Raw genomic sequence first — 19644 nt, 5'->3', positions numbered from 1 at the left:
GCCTACCCTCCTCAAGAACTAAGAACCTTTCTGTATTTAATAATAATAGGTAACAATAAACAGCATCTATGAGTTGTTATTATGCACCATTAAGTAGCATAAACTCTTCCCAGGATAACTCATTTAATGCTCTCCTCCATGAGGTGGATACTGTTTTATCCCCATTTTACTGATAGATGATTGGGTGAAAGAATAACTGAGTGAAAAGATTGTCTGACTGTTCTCCCACCTGTCTAGAGCCATAATCGGAGCCTGAACGCCATTCCTGTTCTTACAGAATCATGCTTTGGGGATGTTATTAGCTGACCTGTTAATGGAGAGTATTACTTATCCATTAAGGGACACACAGGTGCAAAAAAGAAATGTTAAGTATCGAAAAAAGCTAGAGTGAGTGAAATATATGCATCTCACTAATTTCTAACTGGAGGCCTGTTCCCCTTAAAAATCCTGCCATCCAGGTTTCCCACACATTCCAGGAGCTGTACCTGCCCCAGTTCATTGGGCACACAGGCGATCTCTCAGGAGCTTCAACAAGGTAATTATAGCAAGCCTGCCATCCTTCTTTCCTCATTCTGCGTGCCAAGCAGCCACTCAGACGCTCTGGCTAGTTTCTGGGAATTATCCCTGTTCCCTACGATTCCCGTAAGGCAGCAGCCTTCCTATTCCTTTTTTCTTAGCATCCAGAAGGTTCCCCTTCATTTGCTGTCGTGATTTAAGGACAGCACAGTCTAACTCCCAAATTTAATTTCAGACACATGTACTTTGGATCAAATATCCTGCTGGCCCCTGCCCAACCATTTTTTCCTCCACCTTGGATTTCCTGACTTAATTATCTCAAACTCAGATAAAGCCAGATCCAAACTGTATGAAAAATCATATCATTAGCCATTATGGAATGGACTTCAGATTTAAAACAATTGCAGAACATGAGCTGCGGTAAAATAACGGGGAATGATATTCACTCCTAAATCAGTTTTTCTATTCAGCATTTTACTAGGTGTGAATATGTGCTAAGTGCACTTCTCTCTACTTGGCGTCCTGGTCAGTTCCCCAGTAAATAAGTCTGTGTCCCAAGACCTGGACTGGAATTGTTGAAGAGTGATGCAAAAACCCGTGTGATTATATGGAGGATGGTGAACAGCTGTTCTCACTCTGACGAGGCAAGAACAAGAGAAGGGCATAAATTGCAGCTGGAGGGAATTCAAATGATGTAAGTAGGAGCTCTGGGGGTAGCAAGCATGGTTAAGCACAGGAGGAGTTAGCAGAGCAGTTAATTCCATCCCTGACAATGTGTCTGGACTGGTTTGGTGAGCGTTACATAAGGCAGGGAGTTCACTTAGATGACTTTGACAGAACTTTCTGGTTCCAAGATTCTGCCTTCATTCCTCATTGTGCATTTCAAATGGTGGCCCTCACAGTGTACTTTATGATGCAAATGATTCACAGAAGTTAAATCAGTAGAGACATTTTTAAAAACTGAAGAAATTATTTTGTGGTTGTTCTACTACAGTTGTCCCAATTTTCCCCATTGCTCTCCCCTGCCACATCCAACCCCCGCTCCCACAGTCAATCCCCACCCTGTTGTCCATGGGTCATTTATACAAGTTCTTCAATTAGGCCTTTCCCCTTCTTTCCTCCCTTATCCCCCTCCCCAACTTCTGATCCCTGTCAGTCCATTTCTTGTTTCCATGCATCTGGTTCTGTTTTGCTCATTTGTTTTGTTCATTAGGTTCCATTTATAGGTGAAACAATATGGTATTTGTTTTTCACTTACTGGCTTATTTCACTTAGCATAATGCTCTCTAGTTCCATCCATGCTGTCACAAAAGATAGGAGTTCCTTTCTTCTTTCTGCTGCCTAGTATTCCACTGTGTAAATGTACCACAGTTTTTTGGTCCACTTATTTACTGATGGGCATTTAGGCTGTTTCTAGCACTTTGCTATCATAAATATCACTGCTATGAACATTGGGGTGCATAGGATCTTTTGAATTGGTGATTTGGAATTCTTAAGGTACAATCCCAGCAGTGGAATTGCTGGATAAAAAGGCAGTTTCATTTTTAGTCTTTTGAGGAAATTCCATACTGTTTCCCACAGTGGCTGCACCAGTCTGCATTCCCACCAACAGTGCACTAGGGTTCCCTTTTCTCCACATCCCTGAGAGAACTTGAGGAGTTATATAGTGCAGAGACTACAGAAATTGGACTTCAGACTCAGGCAGACAGGAAGAGTCCAGGCTCAGCTATGTGTTTGTTTTCTGACCTCAGGCAAGTTGCTGAATGTTCTTGGGCTTACTTCTTGGACTTATGAGAACTGGATAAAATGTCTGTAAAGCACAAAATACAAACAAAGAAATTCCTACTTTAACTAGCAAATCTTGGTAGACTTCATAATTATTTCTTTAGAGCGTATGTGGGATTTATTTATATCTCCTCTCTTGATTTTCACCATAACCCTTGAGACTGAAGATTAGTATTTATTAGTTCTAGAAACAGAGCCTCAAAGAAACTGAGGGGATTTTTCAAGGTCACATGACTCATAAAGATGATTTAGGAACTGGAATGAAACTATGCCCAGCTTCTCCCTGTCTAAGATCAATTGTTTCTATTGTTTCATTATTTATCAGACTTCACCTAATAAAACCTGTAAATTTACTGTGACAGAAGAAGGGAATAACCATAACTGTCACAATTGTGACCTTTTCTCAGGATGAGAAAGTACTTTAAAACAGCCTGTCTGAGGACATCATAATCTACAGTTGAAAAAAAAGGAGGCCAATAGTGTTTTATGACACTTTGCCAATGAAGTCTTTACTTAGCAAGTTCCCTTTTCTCTGTAAATATACTTCTATTATTTCACAACAATCCAGCATCACTGACAGTGACCAATGGGACCGGATGCACTATCTTCATTCGTCAAATTTATATGGACATATATCTACACAGGCATCTCTTTCTTTAAGGGAATAAAAGATACTTTGGGGCTAGGGAGGCATTAAGTAGCCTCCCTAGAAGTAAGATTTGTAAAAACCTAGCTCAGAGTGGAAGAAATGAATTCTCATGTGCACTGGTCTCCACCTGTCCCTAAGTTGAGAATCAGTATTTGCCACTCAAATAATCTTTCCCCCATTTTGGAGACCACTGGAATAAATTTTCTCTGGTGAAAACACTGGTAAATGGTATGACTGTCTAAATGAATAGATCATTTATATTTGTAAACCAGAAGAATGCTGCTCATCTCTTTGTCTCTACTCTTGCCAATTTTCTTCTCATGAATTTTTTCTTCTGTACTGGGTTTGATAAAGAAAGCTTATGTTGAGCATTCCAGGTGACCTGGGAGGGTTTCTGGGGAATTTTCTTAAAAGCAAGATTCCTGAGTTCATTTGCTTCACTCAACTGCTGTTCCTGCTTTTTCCTTCTTTTCTCTCTCTTTTTCTCTTTTTTGGTCGATTTGCTTATTTGAGGCTTTCCAGTATTTCAACCTTTGCTTCTTCAGGCTCAGAATCAGAGCTACTGCTATTACCCACTAGCAACAGGGAAAAACAAGAAGCCGTAGTGGGAAGAGAATCCAATTCACTCAAAGATGGTACTCAGGTCATGTCAAACTAGATTAATAGAACAGAAGAAAATTTGTTGTGTAAAATAAAGACCTGTTAAAACTTCAGGGCTTGATTGTCTTGCAAAGCCCCTATTTAAAAAGGCTGATGAAAGAAACTAGGTAGCTCACCATTCTTCACTCATCAGGGTCCCTAATGGTCTCAGTCTTCTCACTGTGGTCCATCTCCACTTTCCACTGGAAAAAAAAACAACTAGTACCAAGGGTCTCTCACTGGCAATAGCCTGTTCTGGCTTTGTTTTAGCACAGACTTCTAGAGGCAAATAACAACATGGGTCTGAAAGCATTGAGTCATGTGAGCAAAGATGTTCATGTGAATTCAGTTCATATTGGATACTTTTTTAATAGCATAGAACCATACTAGCTTTCATAAGAAAAATAAGGGTCATGATAATCCAGTTCATTCCCAGCACCTGTATCATTATTTAGTCAGTGATTTTGATTACAATATATTTACAAACAATAAAGGAAGAGCGAACACAATCAAATGCATCTTAAAAATTATTTCATAGCAAGAAGTTCAAGTATTGGGTCTCTCCCAAATGACCAGATTTGGGGTAGAATATGAACAGAATGTGAATAAAAATCTGGTTGACAAAATTATCAATTTATTATGGAGACAATATTAGTAAATATAGAGAGATAATATATAGGGTCTCTATATACATACATATATATATATGTGTGTGTGTGTATATATATGTAATTAAATAAACATAAATATTTTTTCAATTAACTGTGGAAGGGGCAGGGCAGCGGATCTGGGAATAGGTTACAATTCACTGCTATCTTCTGGGCTCTGTTGGAATTGCAAAAATGGAAGCTGCAATGGGTGCTTGCCTCCTTAGCTTGTTTGTACAGCGATGCAGAACTTCAGTGATCTCACCTGGACCTGCCTTTCTCCGGCTCGTTCAGACAGGAGGATGAGTTAAAGGGGCAGATACCAAGGAAAGCACTGTAGACCCTCACTCATGGCATCTCTGCCTTGCCTGTAAAGCACTGTATCAGGTAAAACTAGACACACTGTGTCTTCTGTGCACCTAGAATGTGTACTAGGTTATATCAGCAGGGCAGGGCTCCAGGGAACCCATCCAAGAGTTTCAAGATAAAAAAACCCTGGCTCTTCTGTTTAAAGTGGTGTAACTGTAGGGTAGCAACTTAGATGTGTTAAATCTCTGTTTCCTATCCAAGAAAAATGAATAATACATAAACTTTCAGGGTTCGGAGGGAAGATCAGCAATTAGGTACATACACTGTAGATGCCTAGGAAGGGGTAGTTATTGTCTAAAAACATACTCAACTCATTTTTCTTAAATATAACAAAAATGTGTACATAGATGGGAAAAGTAGGTTTATTGTTTTTTGTATGGAAAATAATACAATAATGAATAAATGATAATTAAAGTATAAACTCAGTTTCACATACTCCAGACTCTAAGGCTACTTTTGCCAACCCCACATATAAAACAAGCCTCCATATTGATTTGGTCATTTCTTTCTCGTTAGGGTTAACTTAGCTTTTCTCCTCCCACAGAGGAAGATGGTAGAGCAGTGGGGGGATGTTTGGTACGACTCTTAGAAACAAACACATAGTGCTTCCTGTTTTATCTTTCAGAATAGTCCTTTGTTGAGTAGGAAATATAAGACCAGGTATCCTAGAAAGGTGATCAGAATGTTACATCTGTATGATAAAGGCACATGCCCACAAATGGTCAAACCCCTTTTCAGTCCAAATGCCTGCAGAGGCAGGTGGTATGAGAGCAGCAACTTAATTTTGCCTTGTGCTGCACCGACCTTCCATTCAGGTCCTGATCAAAGTCACTGTAATTGAATAAGAAAGAGAACATGAGCAAAAGGGAGAGAGTGAAAGGGAACTTTGGAGAGTTAAATGGGTAATGGCCTGCGAGTGCGGGAAATCGGTAATAGACTACCATGCTGAAGCCTGTCACTTGGCCCCGCATAAATTGTGACTGAAAGTCATTACCACCTGCAAGCTGCCCATTCCACTGTTAGAATGTGTTCTCAGCATTGAGTCATTCCTGCTGATCACAGGCCCGATGCAGGGGGCCTCATCATCTGCAACGCCTTTGGCAGCAAACAGCAAAAACTGAATAAGTACATGAAAAAGGGAGAAAAAAAAGAGGGTGCTGATCTAGTACAAAAATACAGCAGCCCTTTGCTCTGGAGATGCTCTGGCTGAAAGGGGCCACCCCCGGGGCGATGGTGCTCTGCTCTAGCAGAGACCGCTCGGGCAGATCCAACCCCACCCACGAGCAAATGAACAAAAGGCAAAAACAGTTTTCCCAGTATATCTCTTTGAAATGTCTATATTTTTAACATATCAGGAGGAATTATAGATGACCTGTGCCTTTAATGCAGACGGTAGGCAGGAAAATGAAGACAACTTGAAGGATGTTACACAAGAGTGGATACATTTTAAATTAATAATATTACAATGCAATGAAAAGCTCCTATGAGATGAAACTTTGCGTGCCTTTTCTCATCTACTTTCTACAAAAATAATATTATTTATGTAACTTTAAACCTTTTTCACAGGAGAGGGTGAGGAGTGTTTTATGTTGAATTGTGGCCTGCCGGCCATCGATTCATATTTTGAAACCTCAACCCTGCTCCGAGTGTGAACTTATTTGGAAACAGGGTTGTCACAGATCTCATTAGTTAAGATGAGGTCATACTGGGGGAGAGTTATGGTGGGATATAGACACCACGAAGGGAACACCACATTGGTTCCTCTCAACCAAGGAACTACCAGAAGTTAGGGGAGAAGCCTAGAACAGGTCCTACCCTCACTTCAGAGGAAGCAAAACACTGCCCACGCCTTGAGCTCAGACTTCTAGCCTCAGAGGTTTGAGACAATAAATTTCTGTTTAAGTTTCCAGTTTGCATGGCAGCCTTGTCAAAGTAACAGGAGATTAAGCACAATGAAGCATTTCTCCCAATCATACAAGAAGCGATCAGCTATGGAGCTTGGATTTGGAGCACGAGCTATCTGACGTCAGTCTACTTACTTCATTCTTAAGCCCTCCTGTTTCTTCAACCCAGTGCAAGCAACATGGAAAAAAGGCCTCAGACGGTGTTTGGTTAGACACACGTGATGGTGATTTTGCTCTGCCAGTAACATCCATATAGGTGGCTCAAGCCATCGCTCCTTCAGTGTCACCATGGACGGTGTCTTCCTCCTTCTGAGGCTGACCATGTCAATTTTGAATAATCTACAGCATGGAAGTTATCCAAAGAGACCAGAAACCCTAATTCAAAAGAATCCATGCACCCCTGGGTTCATTACAGTGTTACTTACAATAGCCACAATTTAAAAGCAACCCAAGTGTCTATCGGTAGGTGAGTGGATAAAAGAGCTGTGGTTCGCTTGGACAATGAAAAAAAAAGGAATCATCCATAAAAAAGGAAGAAATCTTACCTTTTGTCACAAAATAGATGGATCTAGAGAACATGTTGCTGAGTGGAATAAACTAGAGAAAGATAAATATCATATGATTTCACTCATATATGGAATCTAATGAACTAATATGCAAAATAGTAACATACTCATAGAGGGTAGGTTGACAGCTGGGGAAGGGTTTGGATGGATGAGGTGGAAAGATTGAGCAATAAAAGAAAAAAATTGAGAGAAATCCCATGGACATGGACAACAGTGTGGTGATTGCTGAGAAAGCAGGGTAGAGGGAGGTGGCAGAGATATGGGGGGATAAATGATGGACAGAGACTTGACTTGGGGTGGTGAGCACATAATATAGTGTACAGATGATGTGATGTAGAATTGTGCACCTGAAATCTGTATAATTTTTAATAGTGTTAACCCAGTAAATGAAATGAAAAGGAAAACAATCAAAGAGAAAGAAAGCCATGCATCTTCCTCAAGGCTTAACTCAAATCATAGCCCTTGTGAAGCTTCCCTCAAGTAACCACATTTCAAGTGAGGAAGAATTAATACATCCACTGGAATTTTTTCAGTGTAATTTTTTTAAAGATTGTCTTTATTTATTTTAGAAAGAAAGGAAGAAAGAAAGAGAGGGAGAGCAACATTGATACTTAAGAGATACATCAATCAGTTGTCCCTCACACTCCCCCAGCCAAGGACCTGGCCCACAACCCAAGCGTGTGCCCTGACTGGGAATTGAACCAGTGACCTTTCAGTCCTCAGGCAGGCACTCAATCCACTGAACCACACCAGTCAGGGCTCAGCACATTTTTTTAAAATTCTTTCAATAACGTTCCTCTCCTTGTTGCCTTACTCTGATGAAGCAAGACAATTTAATGATTTAGAGTACTTATTTCAAAGTCATCCCAAACCTGCAGTGTCAATGGCCCCTGGGATCTTGTTAGAAATACATATTCTCAGCCCTAACCTTAAACCTACTGAATCAGAAAGTGTGAATGAGACCCAGCCATTATCTTTCAACAAGTCCTCTAAGTGGTTCTAGTCCACACCTGACTTTAAGAACCACCTGTTAAGAGTGTGGACTTGACTCGCATATAAAAAAAAAATGCTGGGGCTTGAACTACAGTCTAATCTTTGTTCTCACTCTCTCATAGCTTCTTCCACAATAACATATTTTAGTAAAAGTGTATTGTCTATTAGTAAATAGTCAAAATATAAATAGATTAGGAATAAATCAAAATATAGTACATTGGTGGATTTAAGTTTTCCTAAAATAAAGAAGGACAAATATAATCAGAGTAAAAAAGATATGCTGTGCCAGGTAAAGTGAACAGTGTATACCTAGAAAAATCTAATTTAATATTAATTCTTGACAAGAAAACAAATACCCACAAAAATACAATTATATTGTTCCAAAATTACACTCTTCAAACTAAAGCTTTAAGGAGAAAATGTGGATGGCTGGCCTAGTTGACGGGCATGTCTGGAAAATAAAATATATTTTCTAGGGTTTGTAAACCACACAATGGTACATACATGTACCATTATTAAAAACACATATGCCTACATGCACACATTTTCTAGATATTATACAGCTACTTGAGAATGGAAAAAATGGAGAGAAAGCAAACCAAATGTTCAAAAAATGGAATATCATAACATAAAATCACAACTGGGCATTCAACGCAATCTGGACTCTTTACCTGCTTTTACCTGGTGAGAATACTGTTATGCCTTCTCATTGACCAGTATTCTCTTTCTGTTTTCTTCAGATCTTTGACTTCCGTTGCCTTTTTCTTTCTCTGCTAATGACTCTACCTTACATTTCATAGAATTGCAATGGAAGGTCGCCATGCGTCCTGCTGTCTACCTTTATTTAGACCCTATCTCCAAATGTCATAGAAGTGGAGATCATGTGGAGGGCTGTCAGTGGGAAGGAGGAAGGGGAAGAATGGGGGCAATGTTACAGGGAATAAGAAGCATAACTTGTAGGTACAAAATAGACAGGGCGATGTTAAGAAAAGTACAAGAAGTGGAGAAGCCAACGAATTTATATGCATGATCCATGGACATGAACTAAGAAGAGGATTACTGGAGGGAAGGGGGTTACTGGGCAGACAGGGGCCAATGGGAAACAATTTGGACAACTGTAATAGATAATCAATAAAATTTACTTAAAAGAACTTGGAAAAAGTGAAATTAAAATTGAAATGGTTTAGAATTACTACAATTCTAATAAACGAAAACACCAATAAGTAAAGTAAAACAAATGACAAATGGGAAAATGTTTATTGAATATGTAATTATAATATTAAGAACACATGCCTTGGCTCGTGTGGCTCAGTAGATTGAGAGCCAGCCAGAAACCGAAGTGTTGCTGGTTTGATTCCCAGTCAGAGCACATGCCTGGATTGTCGGCCAGGTCCCCCAGTGGGGGGCAACTACACAAGAGGCAACTACACAAGAGGCAACTACACATTGATGTTTCTCTCCCTCTCTTTCTCCCTTCCTTCCCCTCTTATAAAATATATTGTTTAATTAAAAAAAAAGAAAAAGGAAAAGAACACAAGCACCCAGGTCCAACAAATCTGAATTACACTCTTATTACCATTCCTTACAATTTCTGAATTTGAGTATATCACTCAGCATCAGTGGTACAGCATTGTAAAGTAGGGGAAGAAAAACAATTAATAAATGGAGAATTTATTGTGAGCTAAACTTTTATTCTGGTGCCAAACACAGAGTGAGGGTTTAATATATATTTGGTATTTAGTATATGCAAACTGAAGAAGGTATGAGAGAGTATACAAGAGAATAGGATTTGTGTCTTTCAAATTATTAGAGAGAAAATTAAATAGCAAGGAATAAAAATTGGTAGGACATTAAAAAAGCGTAAAACATTTAAGAAGTAAAATAAGATGAAAAAATTAAGGCCAAATATATCTGATATGATGATAGAGTTAAAAGTGTTAAAACTCCCTCATATAAAATTCTCAGGTTGAACTGAAACATTCACACAGCTACATGTTGTCTGTCTATAAGAATGACATGGGAAATGTGTCCTGTGTGTTGCTTATTATCAAAACCATGGAACAAAAATGTGTGCGCGTGAAAGGAACTCTCTGAAATGAATGAGGTGCCAAATGAAGCCATTTCCAAATGTCAATCCTGATGGGAGATGGTTTGAAAACTCCAGACATTTTATTGCCAGACCAATTTGACAATGCCAAAAAATTACTTACTTAATTAAAAACCTCTATGGCCTTATTTATCGAGTGCACCATTCCCTCCCTTTAATGAACAAAGCCTTTGGATAAATCATTGTATAAAGGTTCCTAACAAGTTTGCTCCTAAAAATTTTCACTTGTTTTCAGAAGTAAGGTTTTCAAGATCTTATATTTGCCAGGTGAAGTGATCAAGGGTTTTATACCAGAGAAGGGAATGTTAAAATTATAGGTGCATAGCAAGCTAAAGGGCTTTTATATCTACTCGGGCTCCAAACAATCAGATTGAACAAGTGATCTCAGTGATGCAGCTAAGGTTAAGAAACTTAGAGACAACTGGCATGAAAGAAAAAGCTTTTAATTAGCAGGGAGTCAGAGTCAGAGCAAGGGCTCTTGGAAAGTTCCCTGGGGAAAATGCCTTTATTAGCAAAGGCCCACACCCTAGGGTACATTTATTTATTTTCCTTTGTACTCACTTTATTTTTTTAATAGCAATTTATACTAGAGACTTTCCTAGATGAGCTGGTCTCTCTACACTTTCTTTGCATTAATTATCCACTTCAAATTGTAATGGAATCACTTGAGCTGACATGTGCTATCCTACTTCCGTTTCTTTCTAAGAGCTTTTGAAGAATTCAGTATTTATTTGTTAATGCTTTCAAAAGTAAGGGATGATAAAAATCAAGTTTTGTATTGTATCTCTTCTTTAGAGAGACAGTTTTTCCTCTAAGCTTCTTTTTTCCCTATAGTTTTCTTTAACCACACAATATTTGTCCTTGATTATTCAAATTGCATTTCTATGTGGTATACCTTCAGAAATTATGAATTAACATAATTTAAAGTTAACTCTGATTTCTAAATAAATTTTCACTTTTATACTGGCAGTGTATAGGAACTTGCTTTATTTCTCTTTAGGGACCCCCACTTTTGGGGCAGGTTTAAAGAATAAATTAATAACCCAGTCTTTGTGTTATTAAACTATTCAATGTGGGCTGGAATAAAATAAACTTCAATATCTTTAAAACTTCAATATTTTCTTCTACATGAAACTTTCAATATACAAAACTATATAGAGTAAATGTGAAATCATATTTTCCCCAGTAAATGCTTTCCTTTTTAATATTAAAGTGGAAAGTCAACATAAAACGTGTATTAATTTCTCTTACTTGAAATGCTTTTAGTAAATAGTGCTCTTTCCAAAAATGAGAAAATGTGGAATATTAATTCTAACCCCAGACTAAATCACTCACCAGTTAAGAGTATCTGTTTCTAAATTATTTCAATCATTCTGAAACTGCAAATAAAAATATGTGCAGTATTTTTAAGAATCACAAGCACTTTGAGATTTATGAAATGGGGGAACCTTAGCCATTTTTCCATTCAGCTGTTGCAACCGTGAGAGTTATTGATGGATTAACGATATGTGTAAGTGGCAGCGATATAAGTAGGTGGAAAGTTTCAGAAGTCTGGAATGTGTAAGTTTTATGTCAAGTGACTTTGAAATGGAGAACTCTTGCCATTCACTTACAGCAACATGAAATAGCTATTCACTTAGGTTCCAATTTTAGCCACTATAATTGGTTCACTGAAAAACAATAATACACCAAAATCCTTATTTGAGCAATTTTTCTATAGCAACAAGGCTTGCTTTTATTACCTGTGTATTTTGGTTTAGTTTTTAACAGAATCAGGTAATTCCCAAAGTGTCTTGTATGTTTCCATTGAATTTTTAAAAGTAATGAGTTTTACCTTATAAATGAGCGATAGGATGGAAGGCTAATTTTGCAGTGCATGAAGTTACAAGTGCCAGTAGGCTACCTCTGAATTTCGTTCCTGCAGACGATAATTTGCCTTGCTAGTTTATTGGGAGCGAAGTGGTCACTTCCATCAGTGGCGAATTAGTAGGAAATACAATTTAATAATTCACCCATTTTACATATAATCTTCAAGGTCAATGAGGTTGACATTGGACTCTCATAGTTCCCTGTCATTCAGTGTCTTTTGTGTGACCACCTGGTAGCCAGGACAAAACTTTTTTTTTTGTATTTTGCCTTCAGTTGCCACAGTAGATAATATTGCATAAAAATATTATGAAGAGAACCTATAAAAACTATAGAGATTATGAATAAAGTAAAATTCTCCCTAGAATAAAAATACATGTAGGTCATAGCACACAGTCAATAATCTTTGAGACAAATCAAAATATTTCATTTGGGGAACCTGAACAAGTCAAAAGTAGCAAACAGGAGGCTATCTATTTGAATGACCATATTCTGAAGATGCTATCTGATCACCAGGCCATTATTTTCTCTGAACTACGGTACCATTACTAAATTAAAGCCTGGCTTGCTCATTTTATTCTTTTTTGAGAAAGTGTGGTAGATTATTAATGATTCCAATTTATCTTTGCATCCTACCAAGATTTCTGGTTCACAGTAAAAGTAAATAAGTTATATTTTAAACTTTATTTACCAGCTCAGGACAATCAGATCCTGTATTTGAAAAAATTTTTTTAAGAAAATGATCTCTCAACTGCGTATTTTCATGTGGGCCAGACACCTTGTGAGGCACCAAGCATATAAAGAAAAGCAAAACATCATTACTGAGTCTGAGATAAAGGGAAAATAAATGTGGTATAGAAGAAGTAGAATTAGCTGTTGCTCAAGAGTAATTAATAGGACAATTAATCTGGCTGAAAATATTAGAAGTGATGAGTTAGCTAAGCTATGAAGTCAGAAAAGAGTTACTGTGTTGTGGAGGAGACACGGTGTTTCAGACAAGATCAGCCAGCCAGACCATCGGAGGAGGGAGCACCAGGCACGATACTGCTGTGAAAGGGCCTCTGATGAGACACTGAGTAGGACTATCAAAGCTCTTACCTTAAGAGAAAAGAAAAGATACTAACCTGCCTCAGGCAGAAAAACATGATCAGATATATATTGTATTTAGAATAGCTACAAACTACAAGAATGTATTTGTAAGTCATATATCTAAAAAAGGACTTGTATGCATCATATATAAATAACACTTTCAACCTAATCATAAGTAGACAACCTGATTGACATGGGAAAATTCTTTAAATAGGTGTTTCATGAAAAATTTCACAATCTGAAACTACTGTACATGTGAACAGTGCTCAACAATATAAGCTACTAGAGAAACACAAAAAACCCACAATGAGATGCCACTATCCACAGTCTAAAATAGCTGTAATAAAAAAGAGAGACACTACCAAGGCTTGGCCAGCACGTGGAAAACTGAATGCTACATACACAGCTGACTAATGTGTAAAATAATGCAATCACTTTGAAAGACCATTTGGCAATTTCTTAAGTAGTGTGGGTTTCCATAAGATTCAGCTACTCCATCCCTAAGAATCTAGCCAAGAGGAAAGGAAACTTTGATTCCCCAAATGACATGTGCACACATGTGCACAGCAATGTTCTCCATAATAGCTCAAATTTGGAAACAACGCACAGTCCCACCAACTGGTAAATGGATAGACGAAATGTGGTAATATCCATATAAAGCAATACTATTCATCAAGAAAAGGAAATAAACTAATGATACATACTAGAGTGTGGTAGAAACTTAAACTATTAGGCAGAGTGAAAGAAGCCAGACACAAAAGACTATATATGGTTCAACTGAATTTTTATGACATGCCCAGAAAATGCAAACTTATAAAGAAGAATAGAAGATAATTCATGTTATGGAGTTAATAGTAAGAGTCAGGTATAAGAGAAATTTGGGGGTTTATGACAATGTTCTAAATTGTGATTGTTAAATAACTCCACAAATATGCTAACAATCATTGAATTGCATGATTGCAATAGGATTTTTATAGTATGTAAATTATATCTTAATAAAGCTATTGAAAGATGAGTGACTTTATATGAGAGAACTGTTTGGTAGGTGGTGGGATAAGAGATTAGATACAGAAGATTAATTAGAAATGTTTTGCAAAAACCCAGGTTCAATGATATTAAATCCAATCCCCATGCATACACCAATGGACAGAGTTAGAAATGAAGTGACCCTAGAGATCTCTGTGTTCCCAAGCTACTGGATTTTAAATTAAACTCTAATGAACAAACTGAACCAAAAAGCAAAATAGTGCCAGACTCACAGATAGAGGGCAGGTTGATGGCTCTCTGTGGCGGGGAGGGGTGACGAGGATGGTTGCAGGAGGTGGAGGGATTGAGCAAAAAGGGGGAAAAAGGAAGAAAGCACTCATGGACGTGGACAACAGTGTGGTGATTTCTGGAGGGGGGAGAGGGGGGAAGAGAGTGGAGGGAGGTGGAGGAGGGTAAGGGGGGATGAATGGTCATGTCCAGAATTCACAAGATGTGAATGTTTATACAGGTTTCAGGTGCACATGTCCACTTGGAGTTGTGAGCACACAGTATGATGTACAGCTGATGTGTTACAGAATTGTGCACCTGAAACCTGTATATTTTGTTAACGAGTGTCTCCCCCCAATAAATTTAATAAAAAGGAAAAAAGATGAATACTTAGTAAAAGCATTTTAAAAACACAATTGAAAGGCAAAGTGACAAGGCTAATAAATATTGTTCTGTTGGTATAATATAGTATTTTACATACACAACTGGATTCTACTTCAATTCCTTGATTAAAATTAGATTGGAATATAGTATGTGCCATTTTAGCCTTTCCAAGGAATTTCTGAATTCTGTTTTGCTTTTCTTTTTGCACATAAGGGCTCATATTTGTACCACTAGAATGGCATCTATCTTCAGAGATTACAAAAGAATAATGTATACTTTAATGGTGAAACTTAATGAACATGGTTCTGCTTTTGAGAGTATTACAATAGAAAAAGCATACGGGCTATGATTTTAAATGATTTACAATTTGAAAAAGTAAGCTGTAAATGACTAAAATATTCCTTGAAATTATTTAATTGTAACTGCTTTTCCAGGCATTCAAAGCACAATGCCCTTTATATAAACAGAAAGAAGATTCCAAAGCAATATCAATTTACATAAAAGCTTATCCATTAATAACTTTGCCAATTAGGTTCAGGTCAAGCTTTCAATTAAGTTCCACTGTAATGATAATTTTTTCTACTGGAAATCTAATGCTCACCTATCATGAAACTCAAATGATTCAATCTTGGGAATTAGTGGTGTTTTGAGCAATTAGACTAACATGTTTGTGTTCTGTGATTAAGAAATAATTGGAAGAAAATGCTTTTGAAAAAATTACAAAATATTACAATTATAGTAAATTAGATGGAATTGTAGAACCTACTGCTGAAATGTTGTTCCTCCACTTGCAATTTATTCTATAGGCTTTATACTTATAGAATATTTGTAGGTAGATTAATATGTGTTTAGCATTGTTTAGAAGTGACTTTTTTCTTGTCTCCTTTCATTTTAATTTTTTAAACAAAATATAATTTATTTTTCTATGTGCTAGTTGCAAATTAGCACTTGAGTTCAAATCAAAGCTTGTTCCATTTCTCTTCCTGTACAATTCTTGACACAAATATGCTGTTTTTAAAGGCAAATCTGCTAATTAGAGACAGTGTGATACAGAAAAATAAATGGATTTAATTGAATTAGTATTAAAACTTAATAATTAATCATTTCTTGTAAAAACCATTATTTAGAGCTTGAAATTGTTGGCAAAGCTGATTCTTACCCATATGCTATCTCAACATTACTAGCGTTTTTTAAATAACATATCTCGAGCATGTCCTAAATACCCAGACATTTGCAAAGGAATCATGAATTCACTTAAAATTACGTAAATCTATGTAATTCATAATATTACTATTTCTTGAAATCCATATTTAAATGTTGACTTTTCTATAAACATTTAATAGATATTGAGGATCCAGGGATAAAATATTACTGTAAGTACTTGTTTTGAATTGTTAATGTCCTTGGCAACTTGTGGGCCACTACCTGCAGACCAGCTGCCCTTTATCTCAGCATCTCTGATTTCCGGAACACTCATGATATTCAGGTCCCAGATCTCTCAGTAATTTTATTGCAACTCACCCAGCTTGCTCAAAAAATCAACACAGCTCACATCTTGTGAATGTTCCCTTCTCTAATTTGTGAGTCATCCTAGAATGAGCTCCCCACTCCACTGTTCATAGTGTTTTCCTTTGGAAACACAGAGGTATGTAAAAAGAAGATAAGTTATTGACAAATTTGATTACTGAGAATATTAGTTTGGGATAATGAGCTGTTTATTCAAATAATGGCTTCAGTTCTGTTGCAATCATGATTTTAATTTGGCTGCATAAATCAAAGTGTATGCTAACCTGATTTTTGTGCAATTTGTGATGCCATTGTTCTTTTTTCACTCATGCATTCATTCAATTAATAGTTCTATACTGGTGAGACTCAACCCTCAACCCTAACTGACGAACTGAAACCTTTTTGGACTATTTGAAAAATAGACATGTCTGAATCCTTGAAGACTCTTTATCAGTAGTCCTGCTGTGGGTCCAGACAACCATATTATTGAGGCTATATAGAAAATGAGATAATGATACACACCAGAGTTAAAAACCACTATTTCAAATGTACTTCTAGGCACTGGAAATGCAAAGACCAATAACAAAAGATTCCTATAAGAGCTTTCAGTCTAGAACAGTTATGAACCACTAAGTAAAATGAAAATAATGATCCCTTTTCCACATCGCACTGACATGGAACAATTGACCACAGAAATATATACAATGAATGAAGAAAATTTCCCTCCAGAAACGATCTTTATTTCTAAATTGCTGAGTTTCAAATTCCAGTTCGTTTTATTATATACACAAGGATATTGGTCCTGCCTGATTAAAGTAACAGCAAGGGAAGTAATGTTTTCTCAATTATTGTCAGAGATTGTAGATTTAATATTCAAAACCATAGTTTAAAAGTCAATTAGTCTAGGGCATATGAATTGAAATCCCAGGTTTTATTCACTATTTTATTGCAGGACCAAAAGAGTGAGAGACACATAGAAAACATTCAATAAATTTTTGTTGGATCAATGGGTGGCAATGAATTCTGTAGTATATCTGAAAGGACGATTACCTTTCTTATCAGTTTGCTTTGACTAAATTCATTTCCCTAACACCCTCACCCCCATTCTTTTACTGAAAGTCAAGGGAACCTTTGAAGCGTTATGAAAGGGGGTTTCACATTGCTTCCCCAAAGCATGACAGCTGTAATGGCTAACAGAAATAATTCTCTCACCTGCTGAGAAAGCTGCCTCACCTCTTTGACAATCTGTGCAAAGTCAAACGCGGTTGCTGCCAGAAGGGAAGTTTGAATCCCACCGATCTTGGATCTCGGTTCTTCAGATGCATCCAAAACAATATCCACGAAACCAAGCGAAACGCTGCCAAGGTGGTTATACTTCTGCTTTCGAATTTCTGACGGTTTTCAGAAGGCACATAGCACTGGGAACCAACTTCTGTCGAGCATTCATCCTGGTATTAGGTGATAATGGCAAAGACGATAGAGAATGTGAGCCAATTTGCAGAATTAACGGAAGAATTAAAACTACAGTGATGTGGCAACAATTGAGAGGATGTAGTGTATGCACACAATGGCTTCTGCCCTGATTTCAGCCCGTGAGTAAACAGTGGAAGTTCTGAACCTCCAACGATCGGTCCTCGGGCAGAAGGACGGGAGAACTTACCCATCAGAAACACCTCCCAAGAATAAGTTTAGTCGCACGAGTCTAACGTATTTATAGGATGTTGCTCTGATTTGAGCTCTACTCTCAGAATGTTACAATATGGATCTCTTTAGTCCACCCAACAACCCTATGAGGCAAGTCCAATGATTACTGCTTTTCTTCGTGATGTTATGAGAGACAGATCTGGTCACTGTCAGAACAAAGATATGAACCCCAATTTTTGGTTGCAGTCTCTATGATTTTAATAACTGTGCTAAAAGAAAGGAATTTCATATCACCCTATTTTAAAGAACAGGTTCCTTAGAAGTTCCTACACTTGGCTGTTCGGAGATCATGAATAAAATATTTTATGTATCATTTAGCTTCCAGAAAATACTCATATTTTCAAACTCCTCTGCCTTTTATTATGACAATTGTTCTCCATTATTGAAGTTATTTTTCTAATCAGCATTAGCCTTCTCTCCAGACTATGGGAACATTACTAGACCTTAGATCTGTTAATAAGGACCTGCTTAAGGCTAAAATATTTGAGGTACAAATGTGTGCAGTAGGCTGCTGAGATTTCATGACTCTGTACAACACTTCACAGTTTCAGTGATGATATCTTTGACAGTGTGTTACTGGTGGAAATTGGTTTCAACTATGTGGTTAACATATTTGGAAAAAAGCCCTGTATTATGAGAAGTCAGCTTAGAAAAAGAACTGCTAAATAAAAGCAGGAACTTAATGAATCAGGTTGTGACTTCTGAAAAAACAGTAAATAAGTTAATAGAGAAGTAAACTCACTTGGCTTGTTGCTGTCTTTGCAGAGCAGAATGTCACGTGCAGATAGTCTTGTTACACATCCCAATAAGAATCTTTATTGTCTTCTTTTATTATTTATATATTTATTTTTCATTATTTTATTGTTGTTCTGAAGCCCTCTTAGACAGCTGCTTGACCTGGAGAACTGAGAAATCTCTTCCTTTTCCTCTTTGGATTAACCAAGAGGATAAAACATGTGGGTTCATAAGCTTGGCATGATGTCTTAAATGTAGAACTTTGATAATTCTAGGCTTCGTTCCAACCACAGCCTTGGTTGTCTCCTACAGGTAAGATGTGTCATTTATTGTTCAGAGGAATTATTTTCCTTTCTACTAACAAGGCTGTAAAGTCTTGAAAACCTGACAGGAGCTGGCATCTCCCAGCTGGAGGCAATAATACCCTTCACCTGCAGGCTCAGTCCAGCCAAATTCTTGAGCACTTGTGAACTCCTCAGCAGCATTTGGATCTTATCTTTGTGTCTTTAGGCTGGATTTCTGTATCCAGGCTTTTGTTTCTGGGCTCAGTGCTCCACTGCATCTTTGAATGGAGCTTTTTCCTTGGGCCCTAGGCTGTTTGCCCTCTTCCACCTTGATTTCCTATTTTTAATGATCCTGGTCACTGGCCTTTCTAGCAGTGTTTCTTACCCATGCAATTCTTGGCCACTACAGGGAAGGTAATCCCACTGTGACTTCATATTTGGTGTTTGATTGCTAACAGCTTTCAAGCTCCATCACCTCTCTGCCCTTCCACCTCACATCTAGATTGATAAGCAAGATTGCTTTCCCTCTCCTTTGGTGCCAAAGGGAAGTTCAAGCCCCACATACCTCAGCTAGTGCACAGGGATCCTCACTCGCAGCCTCTTCCTCTGACAACTCTAAGATTCCAAGTTAGTCTCCTTTGCCTGCT

This window comes from Sturnira hondurensis, unplaced genomic scaffold (genome assembly GCF_014824575.4).
Source record: "Sturnira hondurensis isolate 20B ecotype Veracruz unplaced genomic scaffold, ASM1482457v3 Scaffold0000780, whole genome shotgun sequence".
Lineage (NCBI taxonomy): Eukaryota > Metazoa > Chordata > Mammalia > Chiroptera > Phyllostomidae > Sturnira > Sturnira hondurensis.
Note: the sequence above shows the minus strand (reverse complement) of the source record.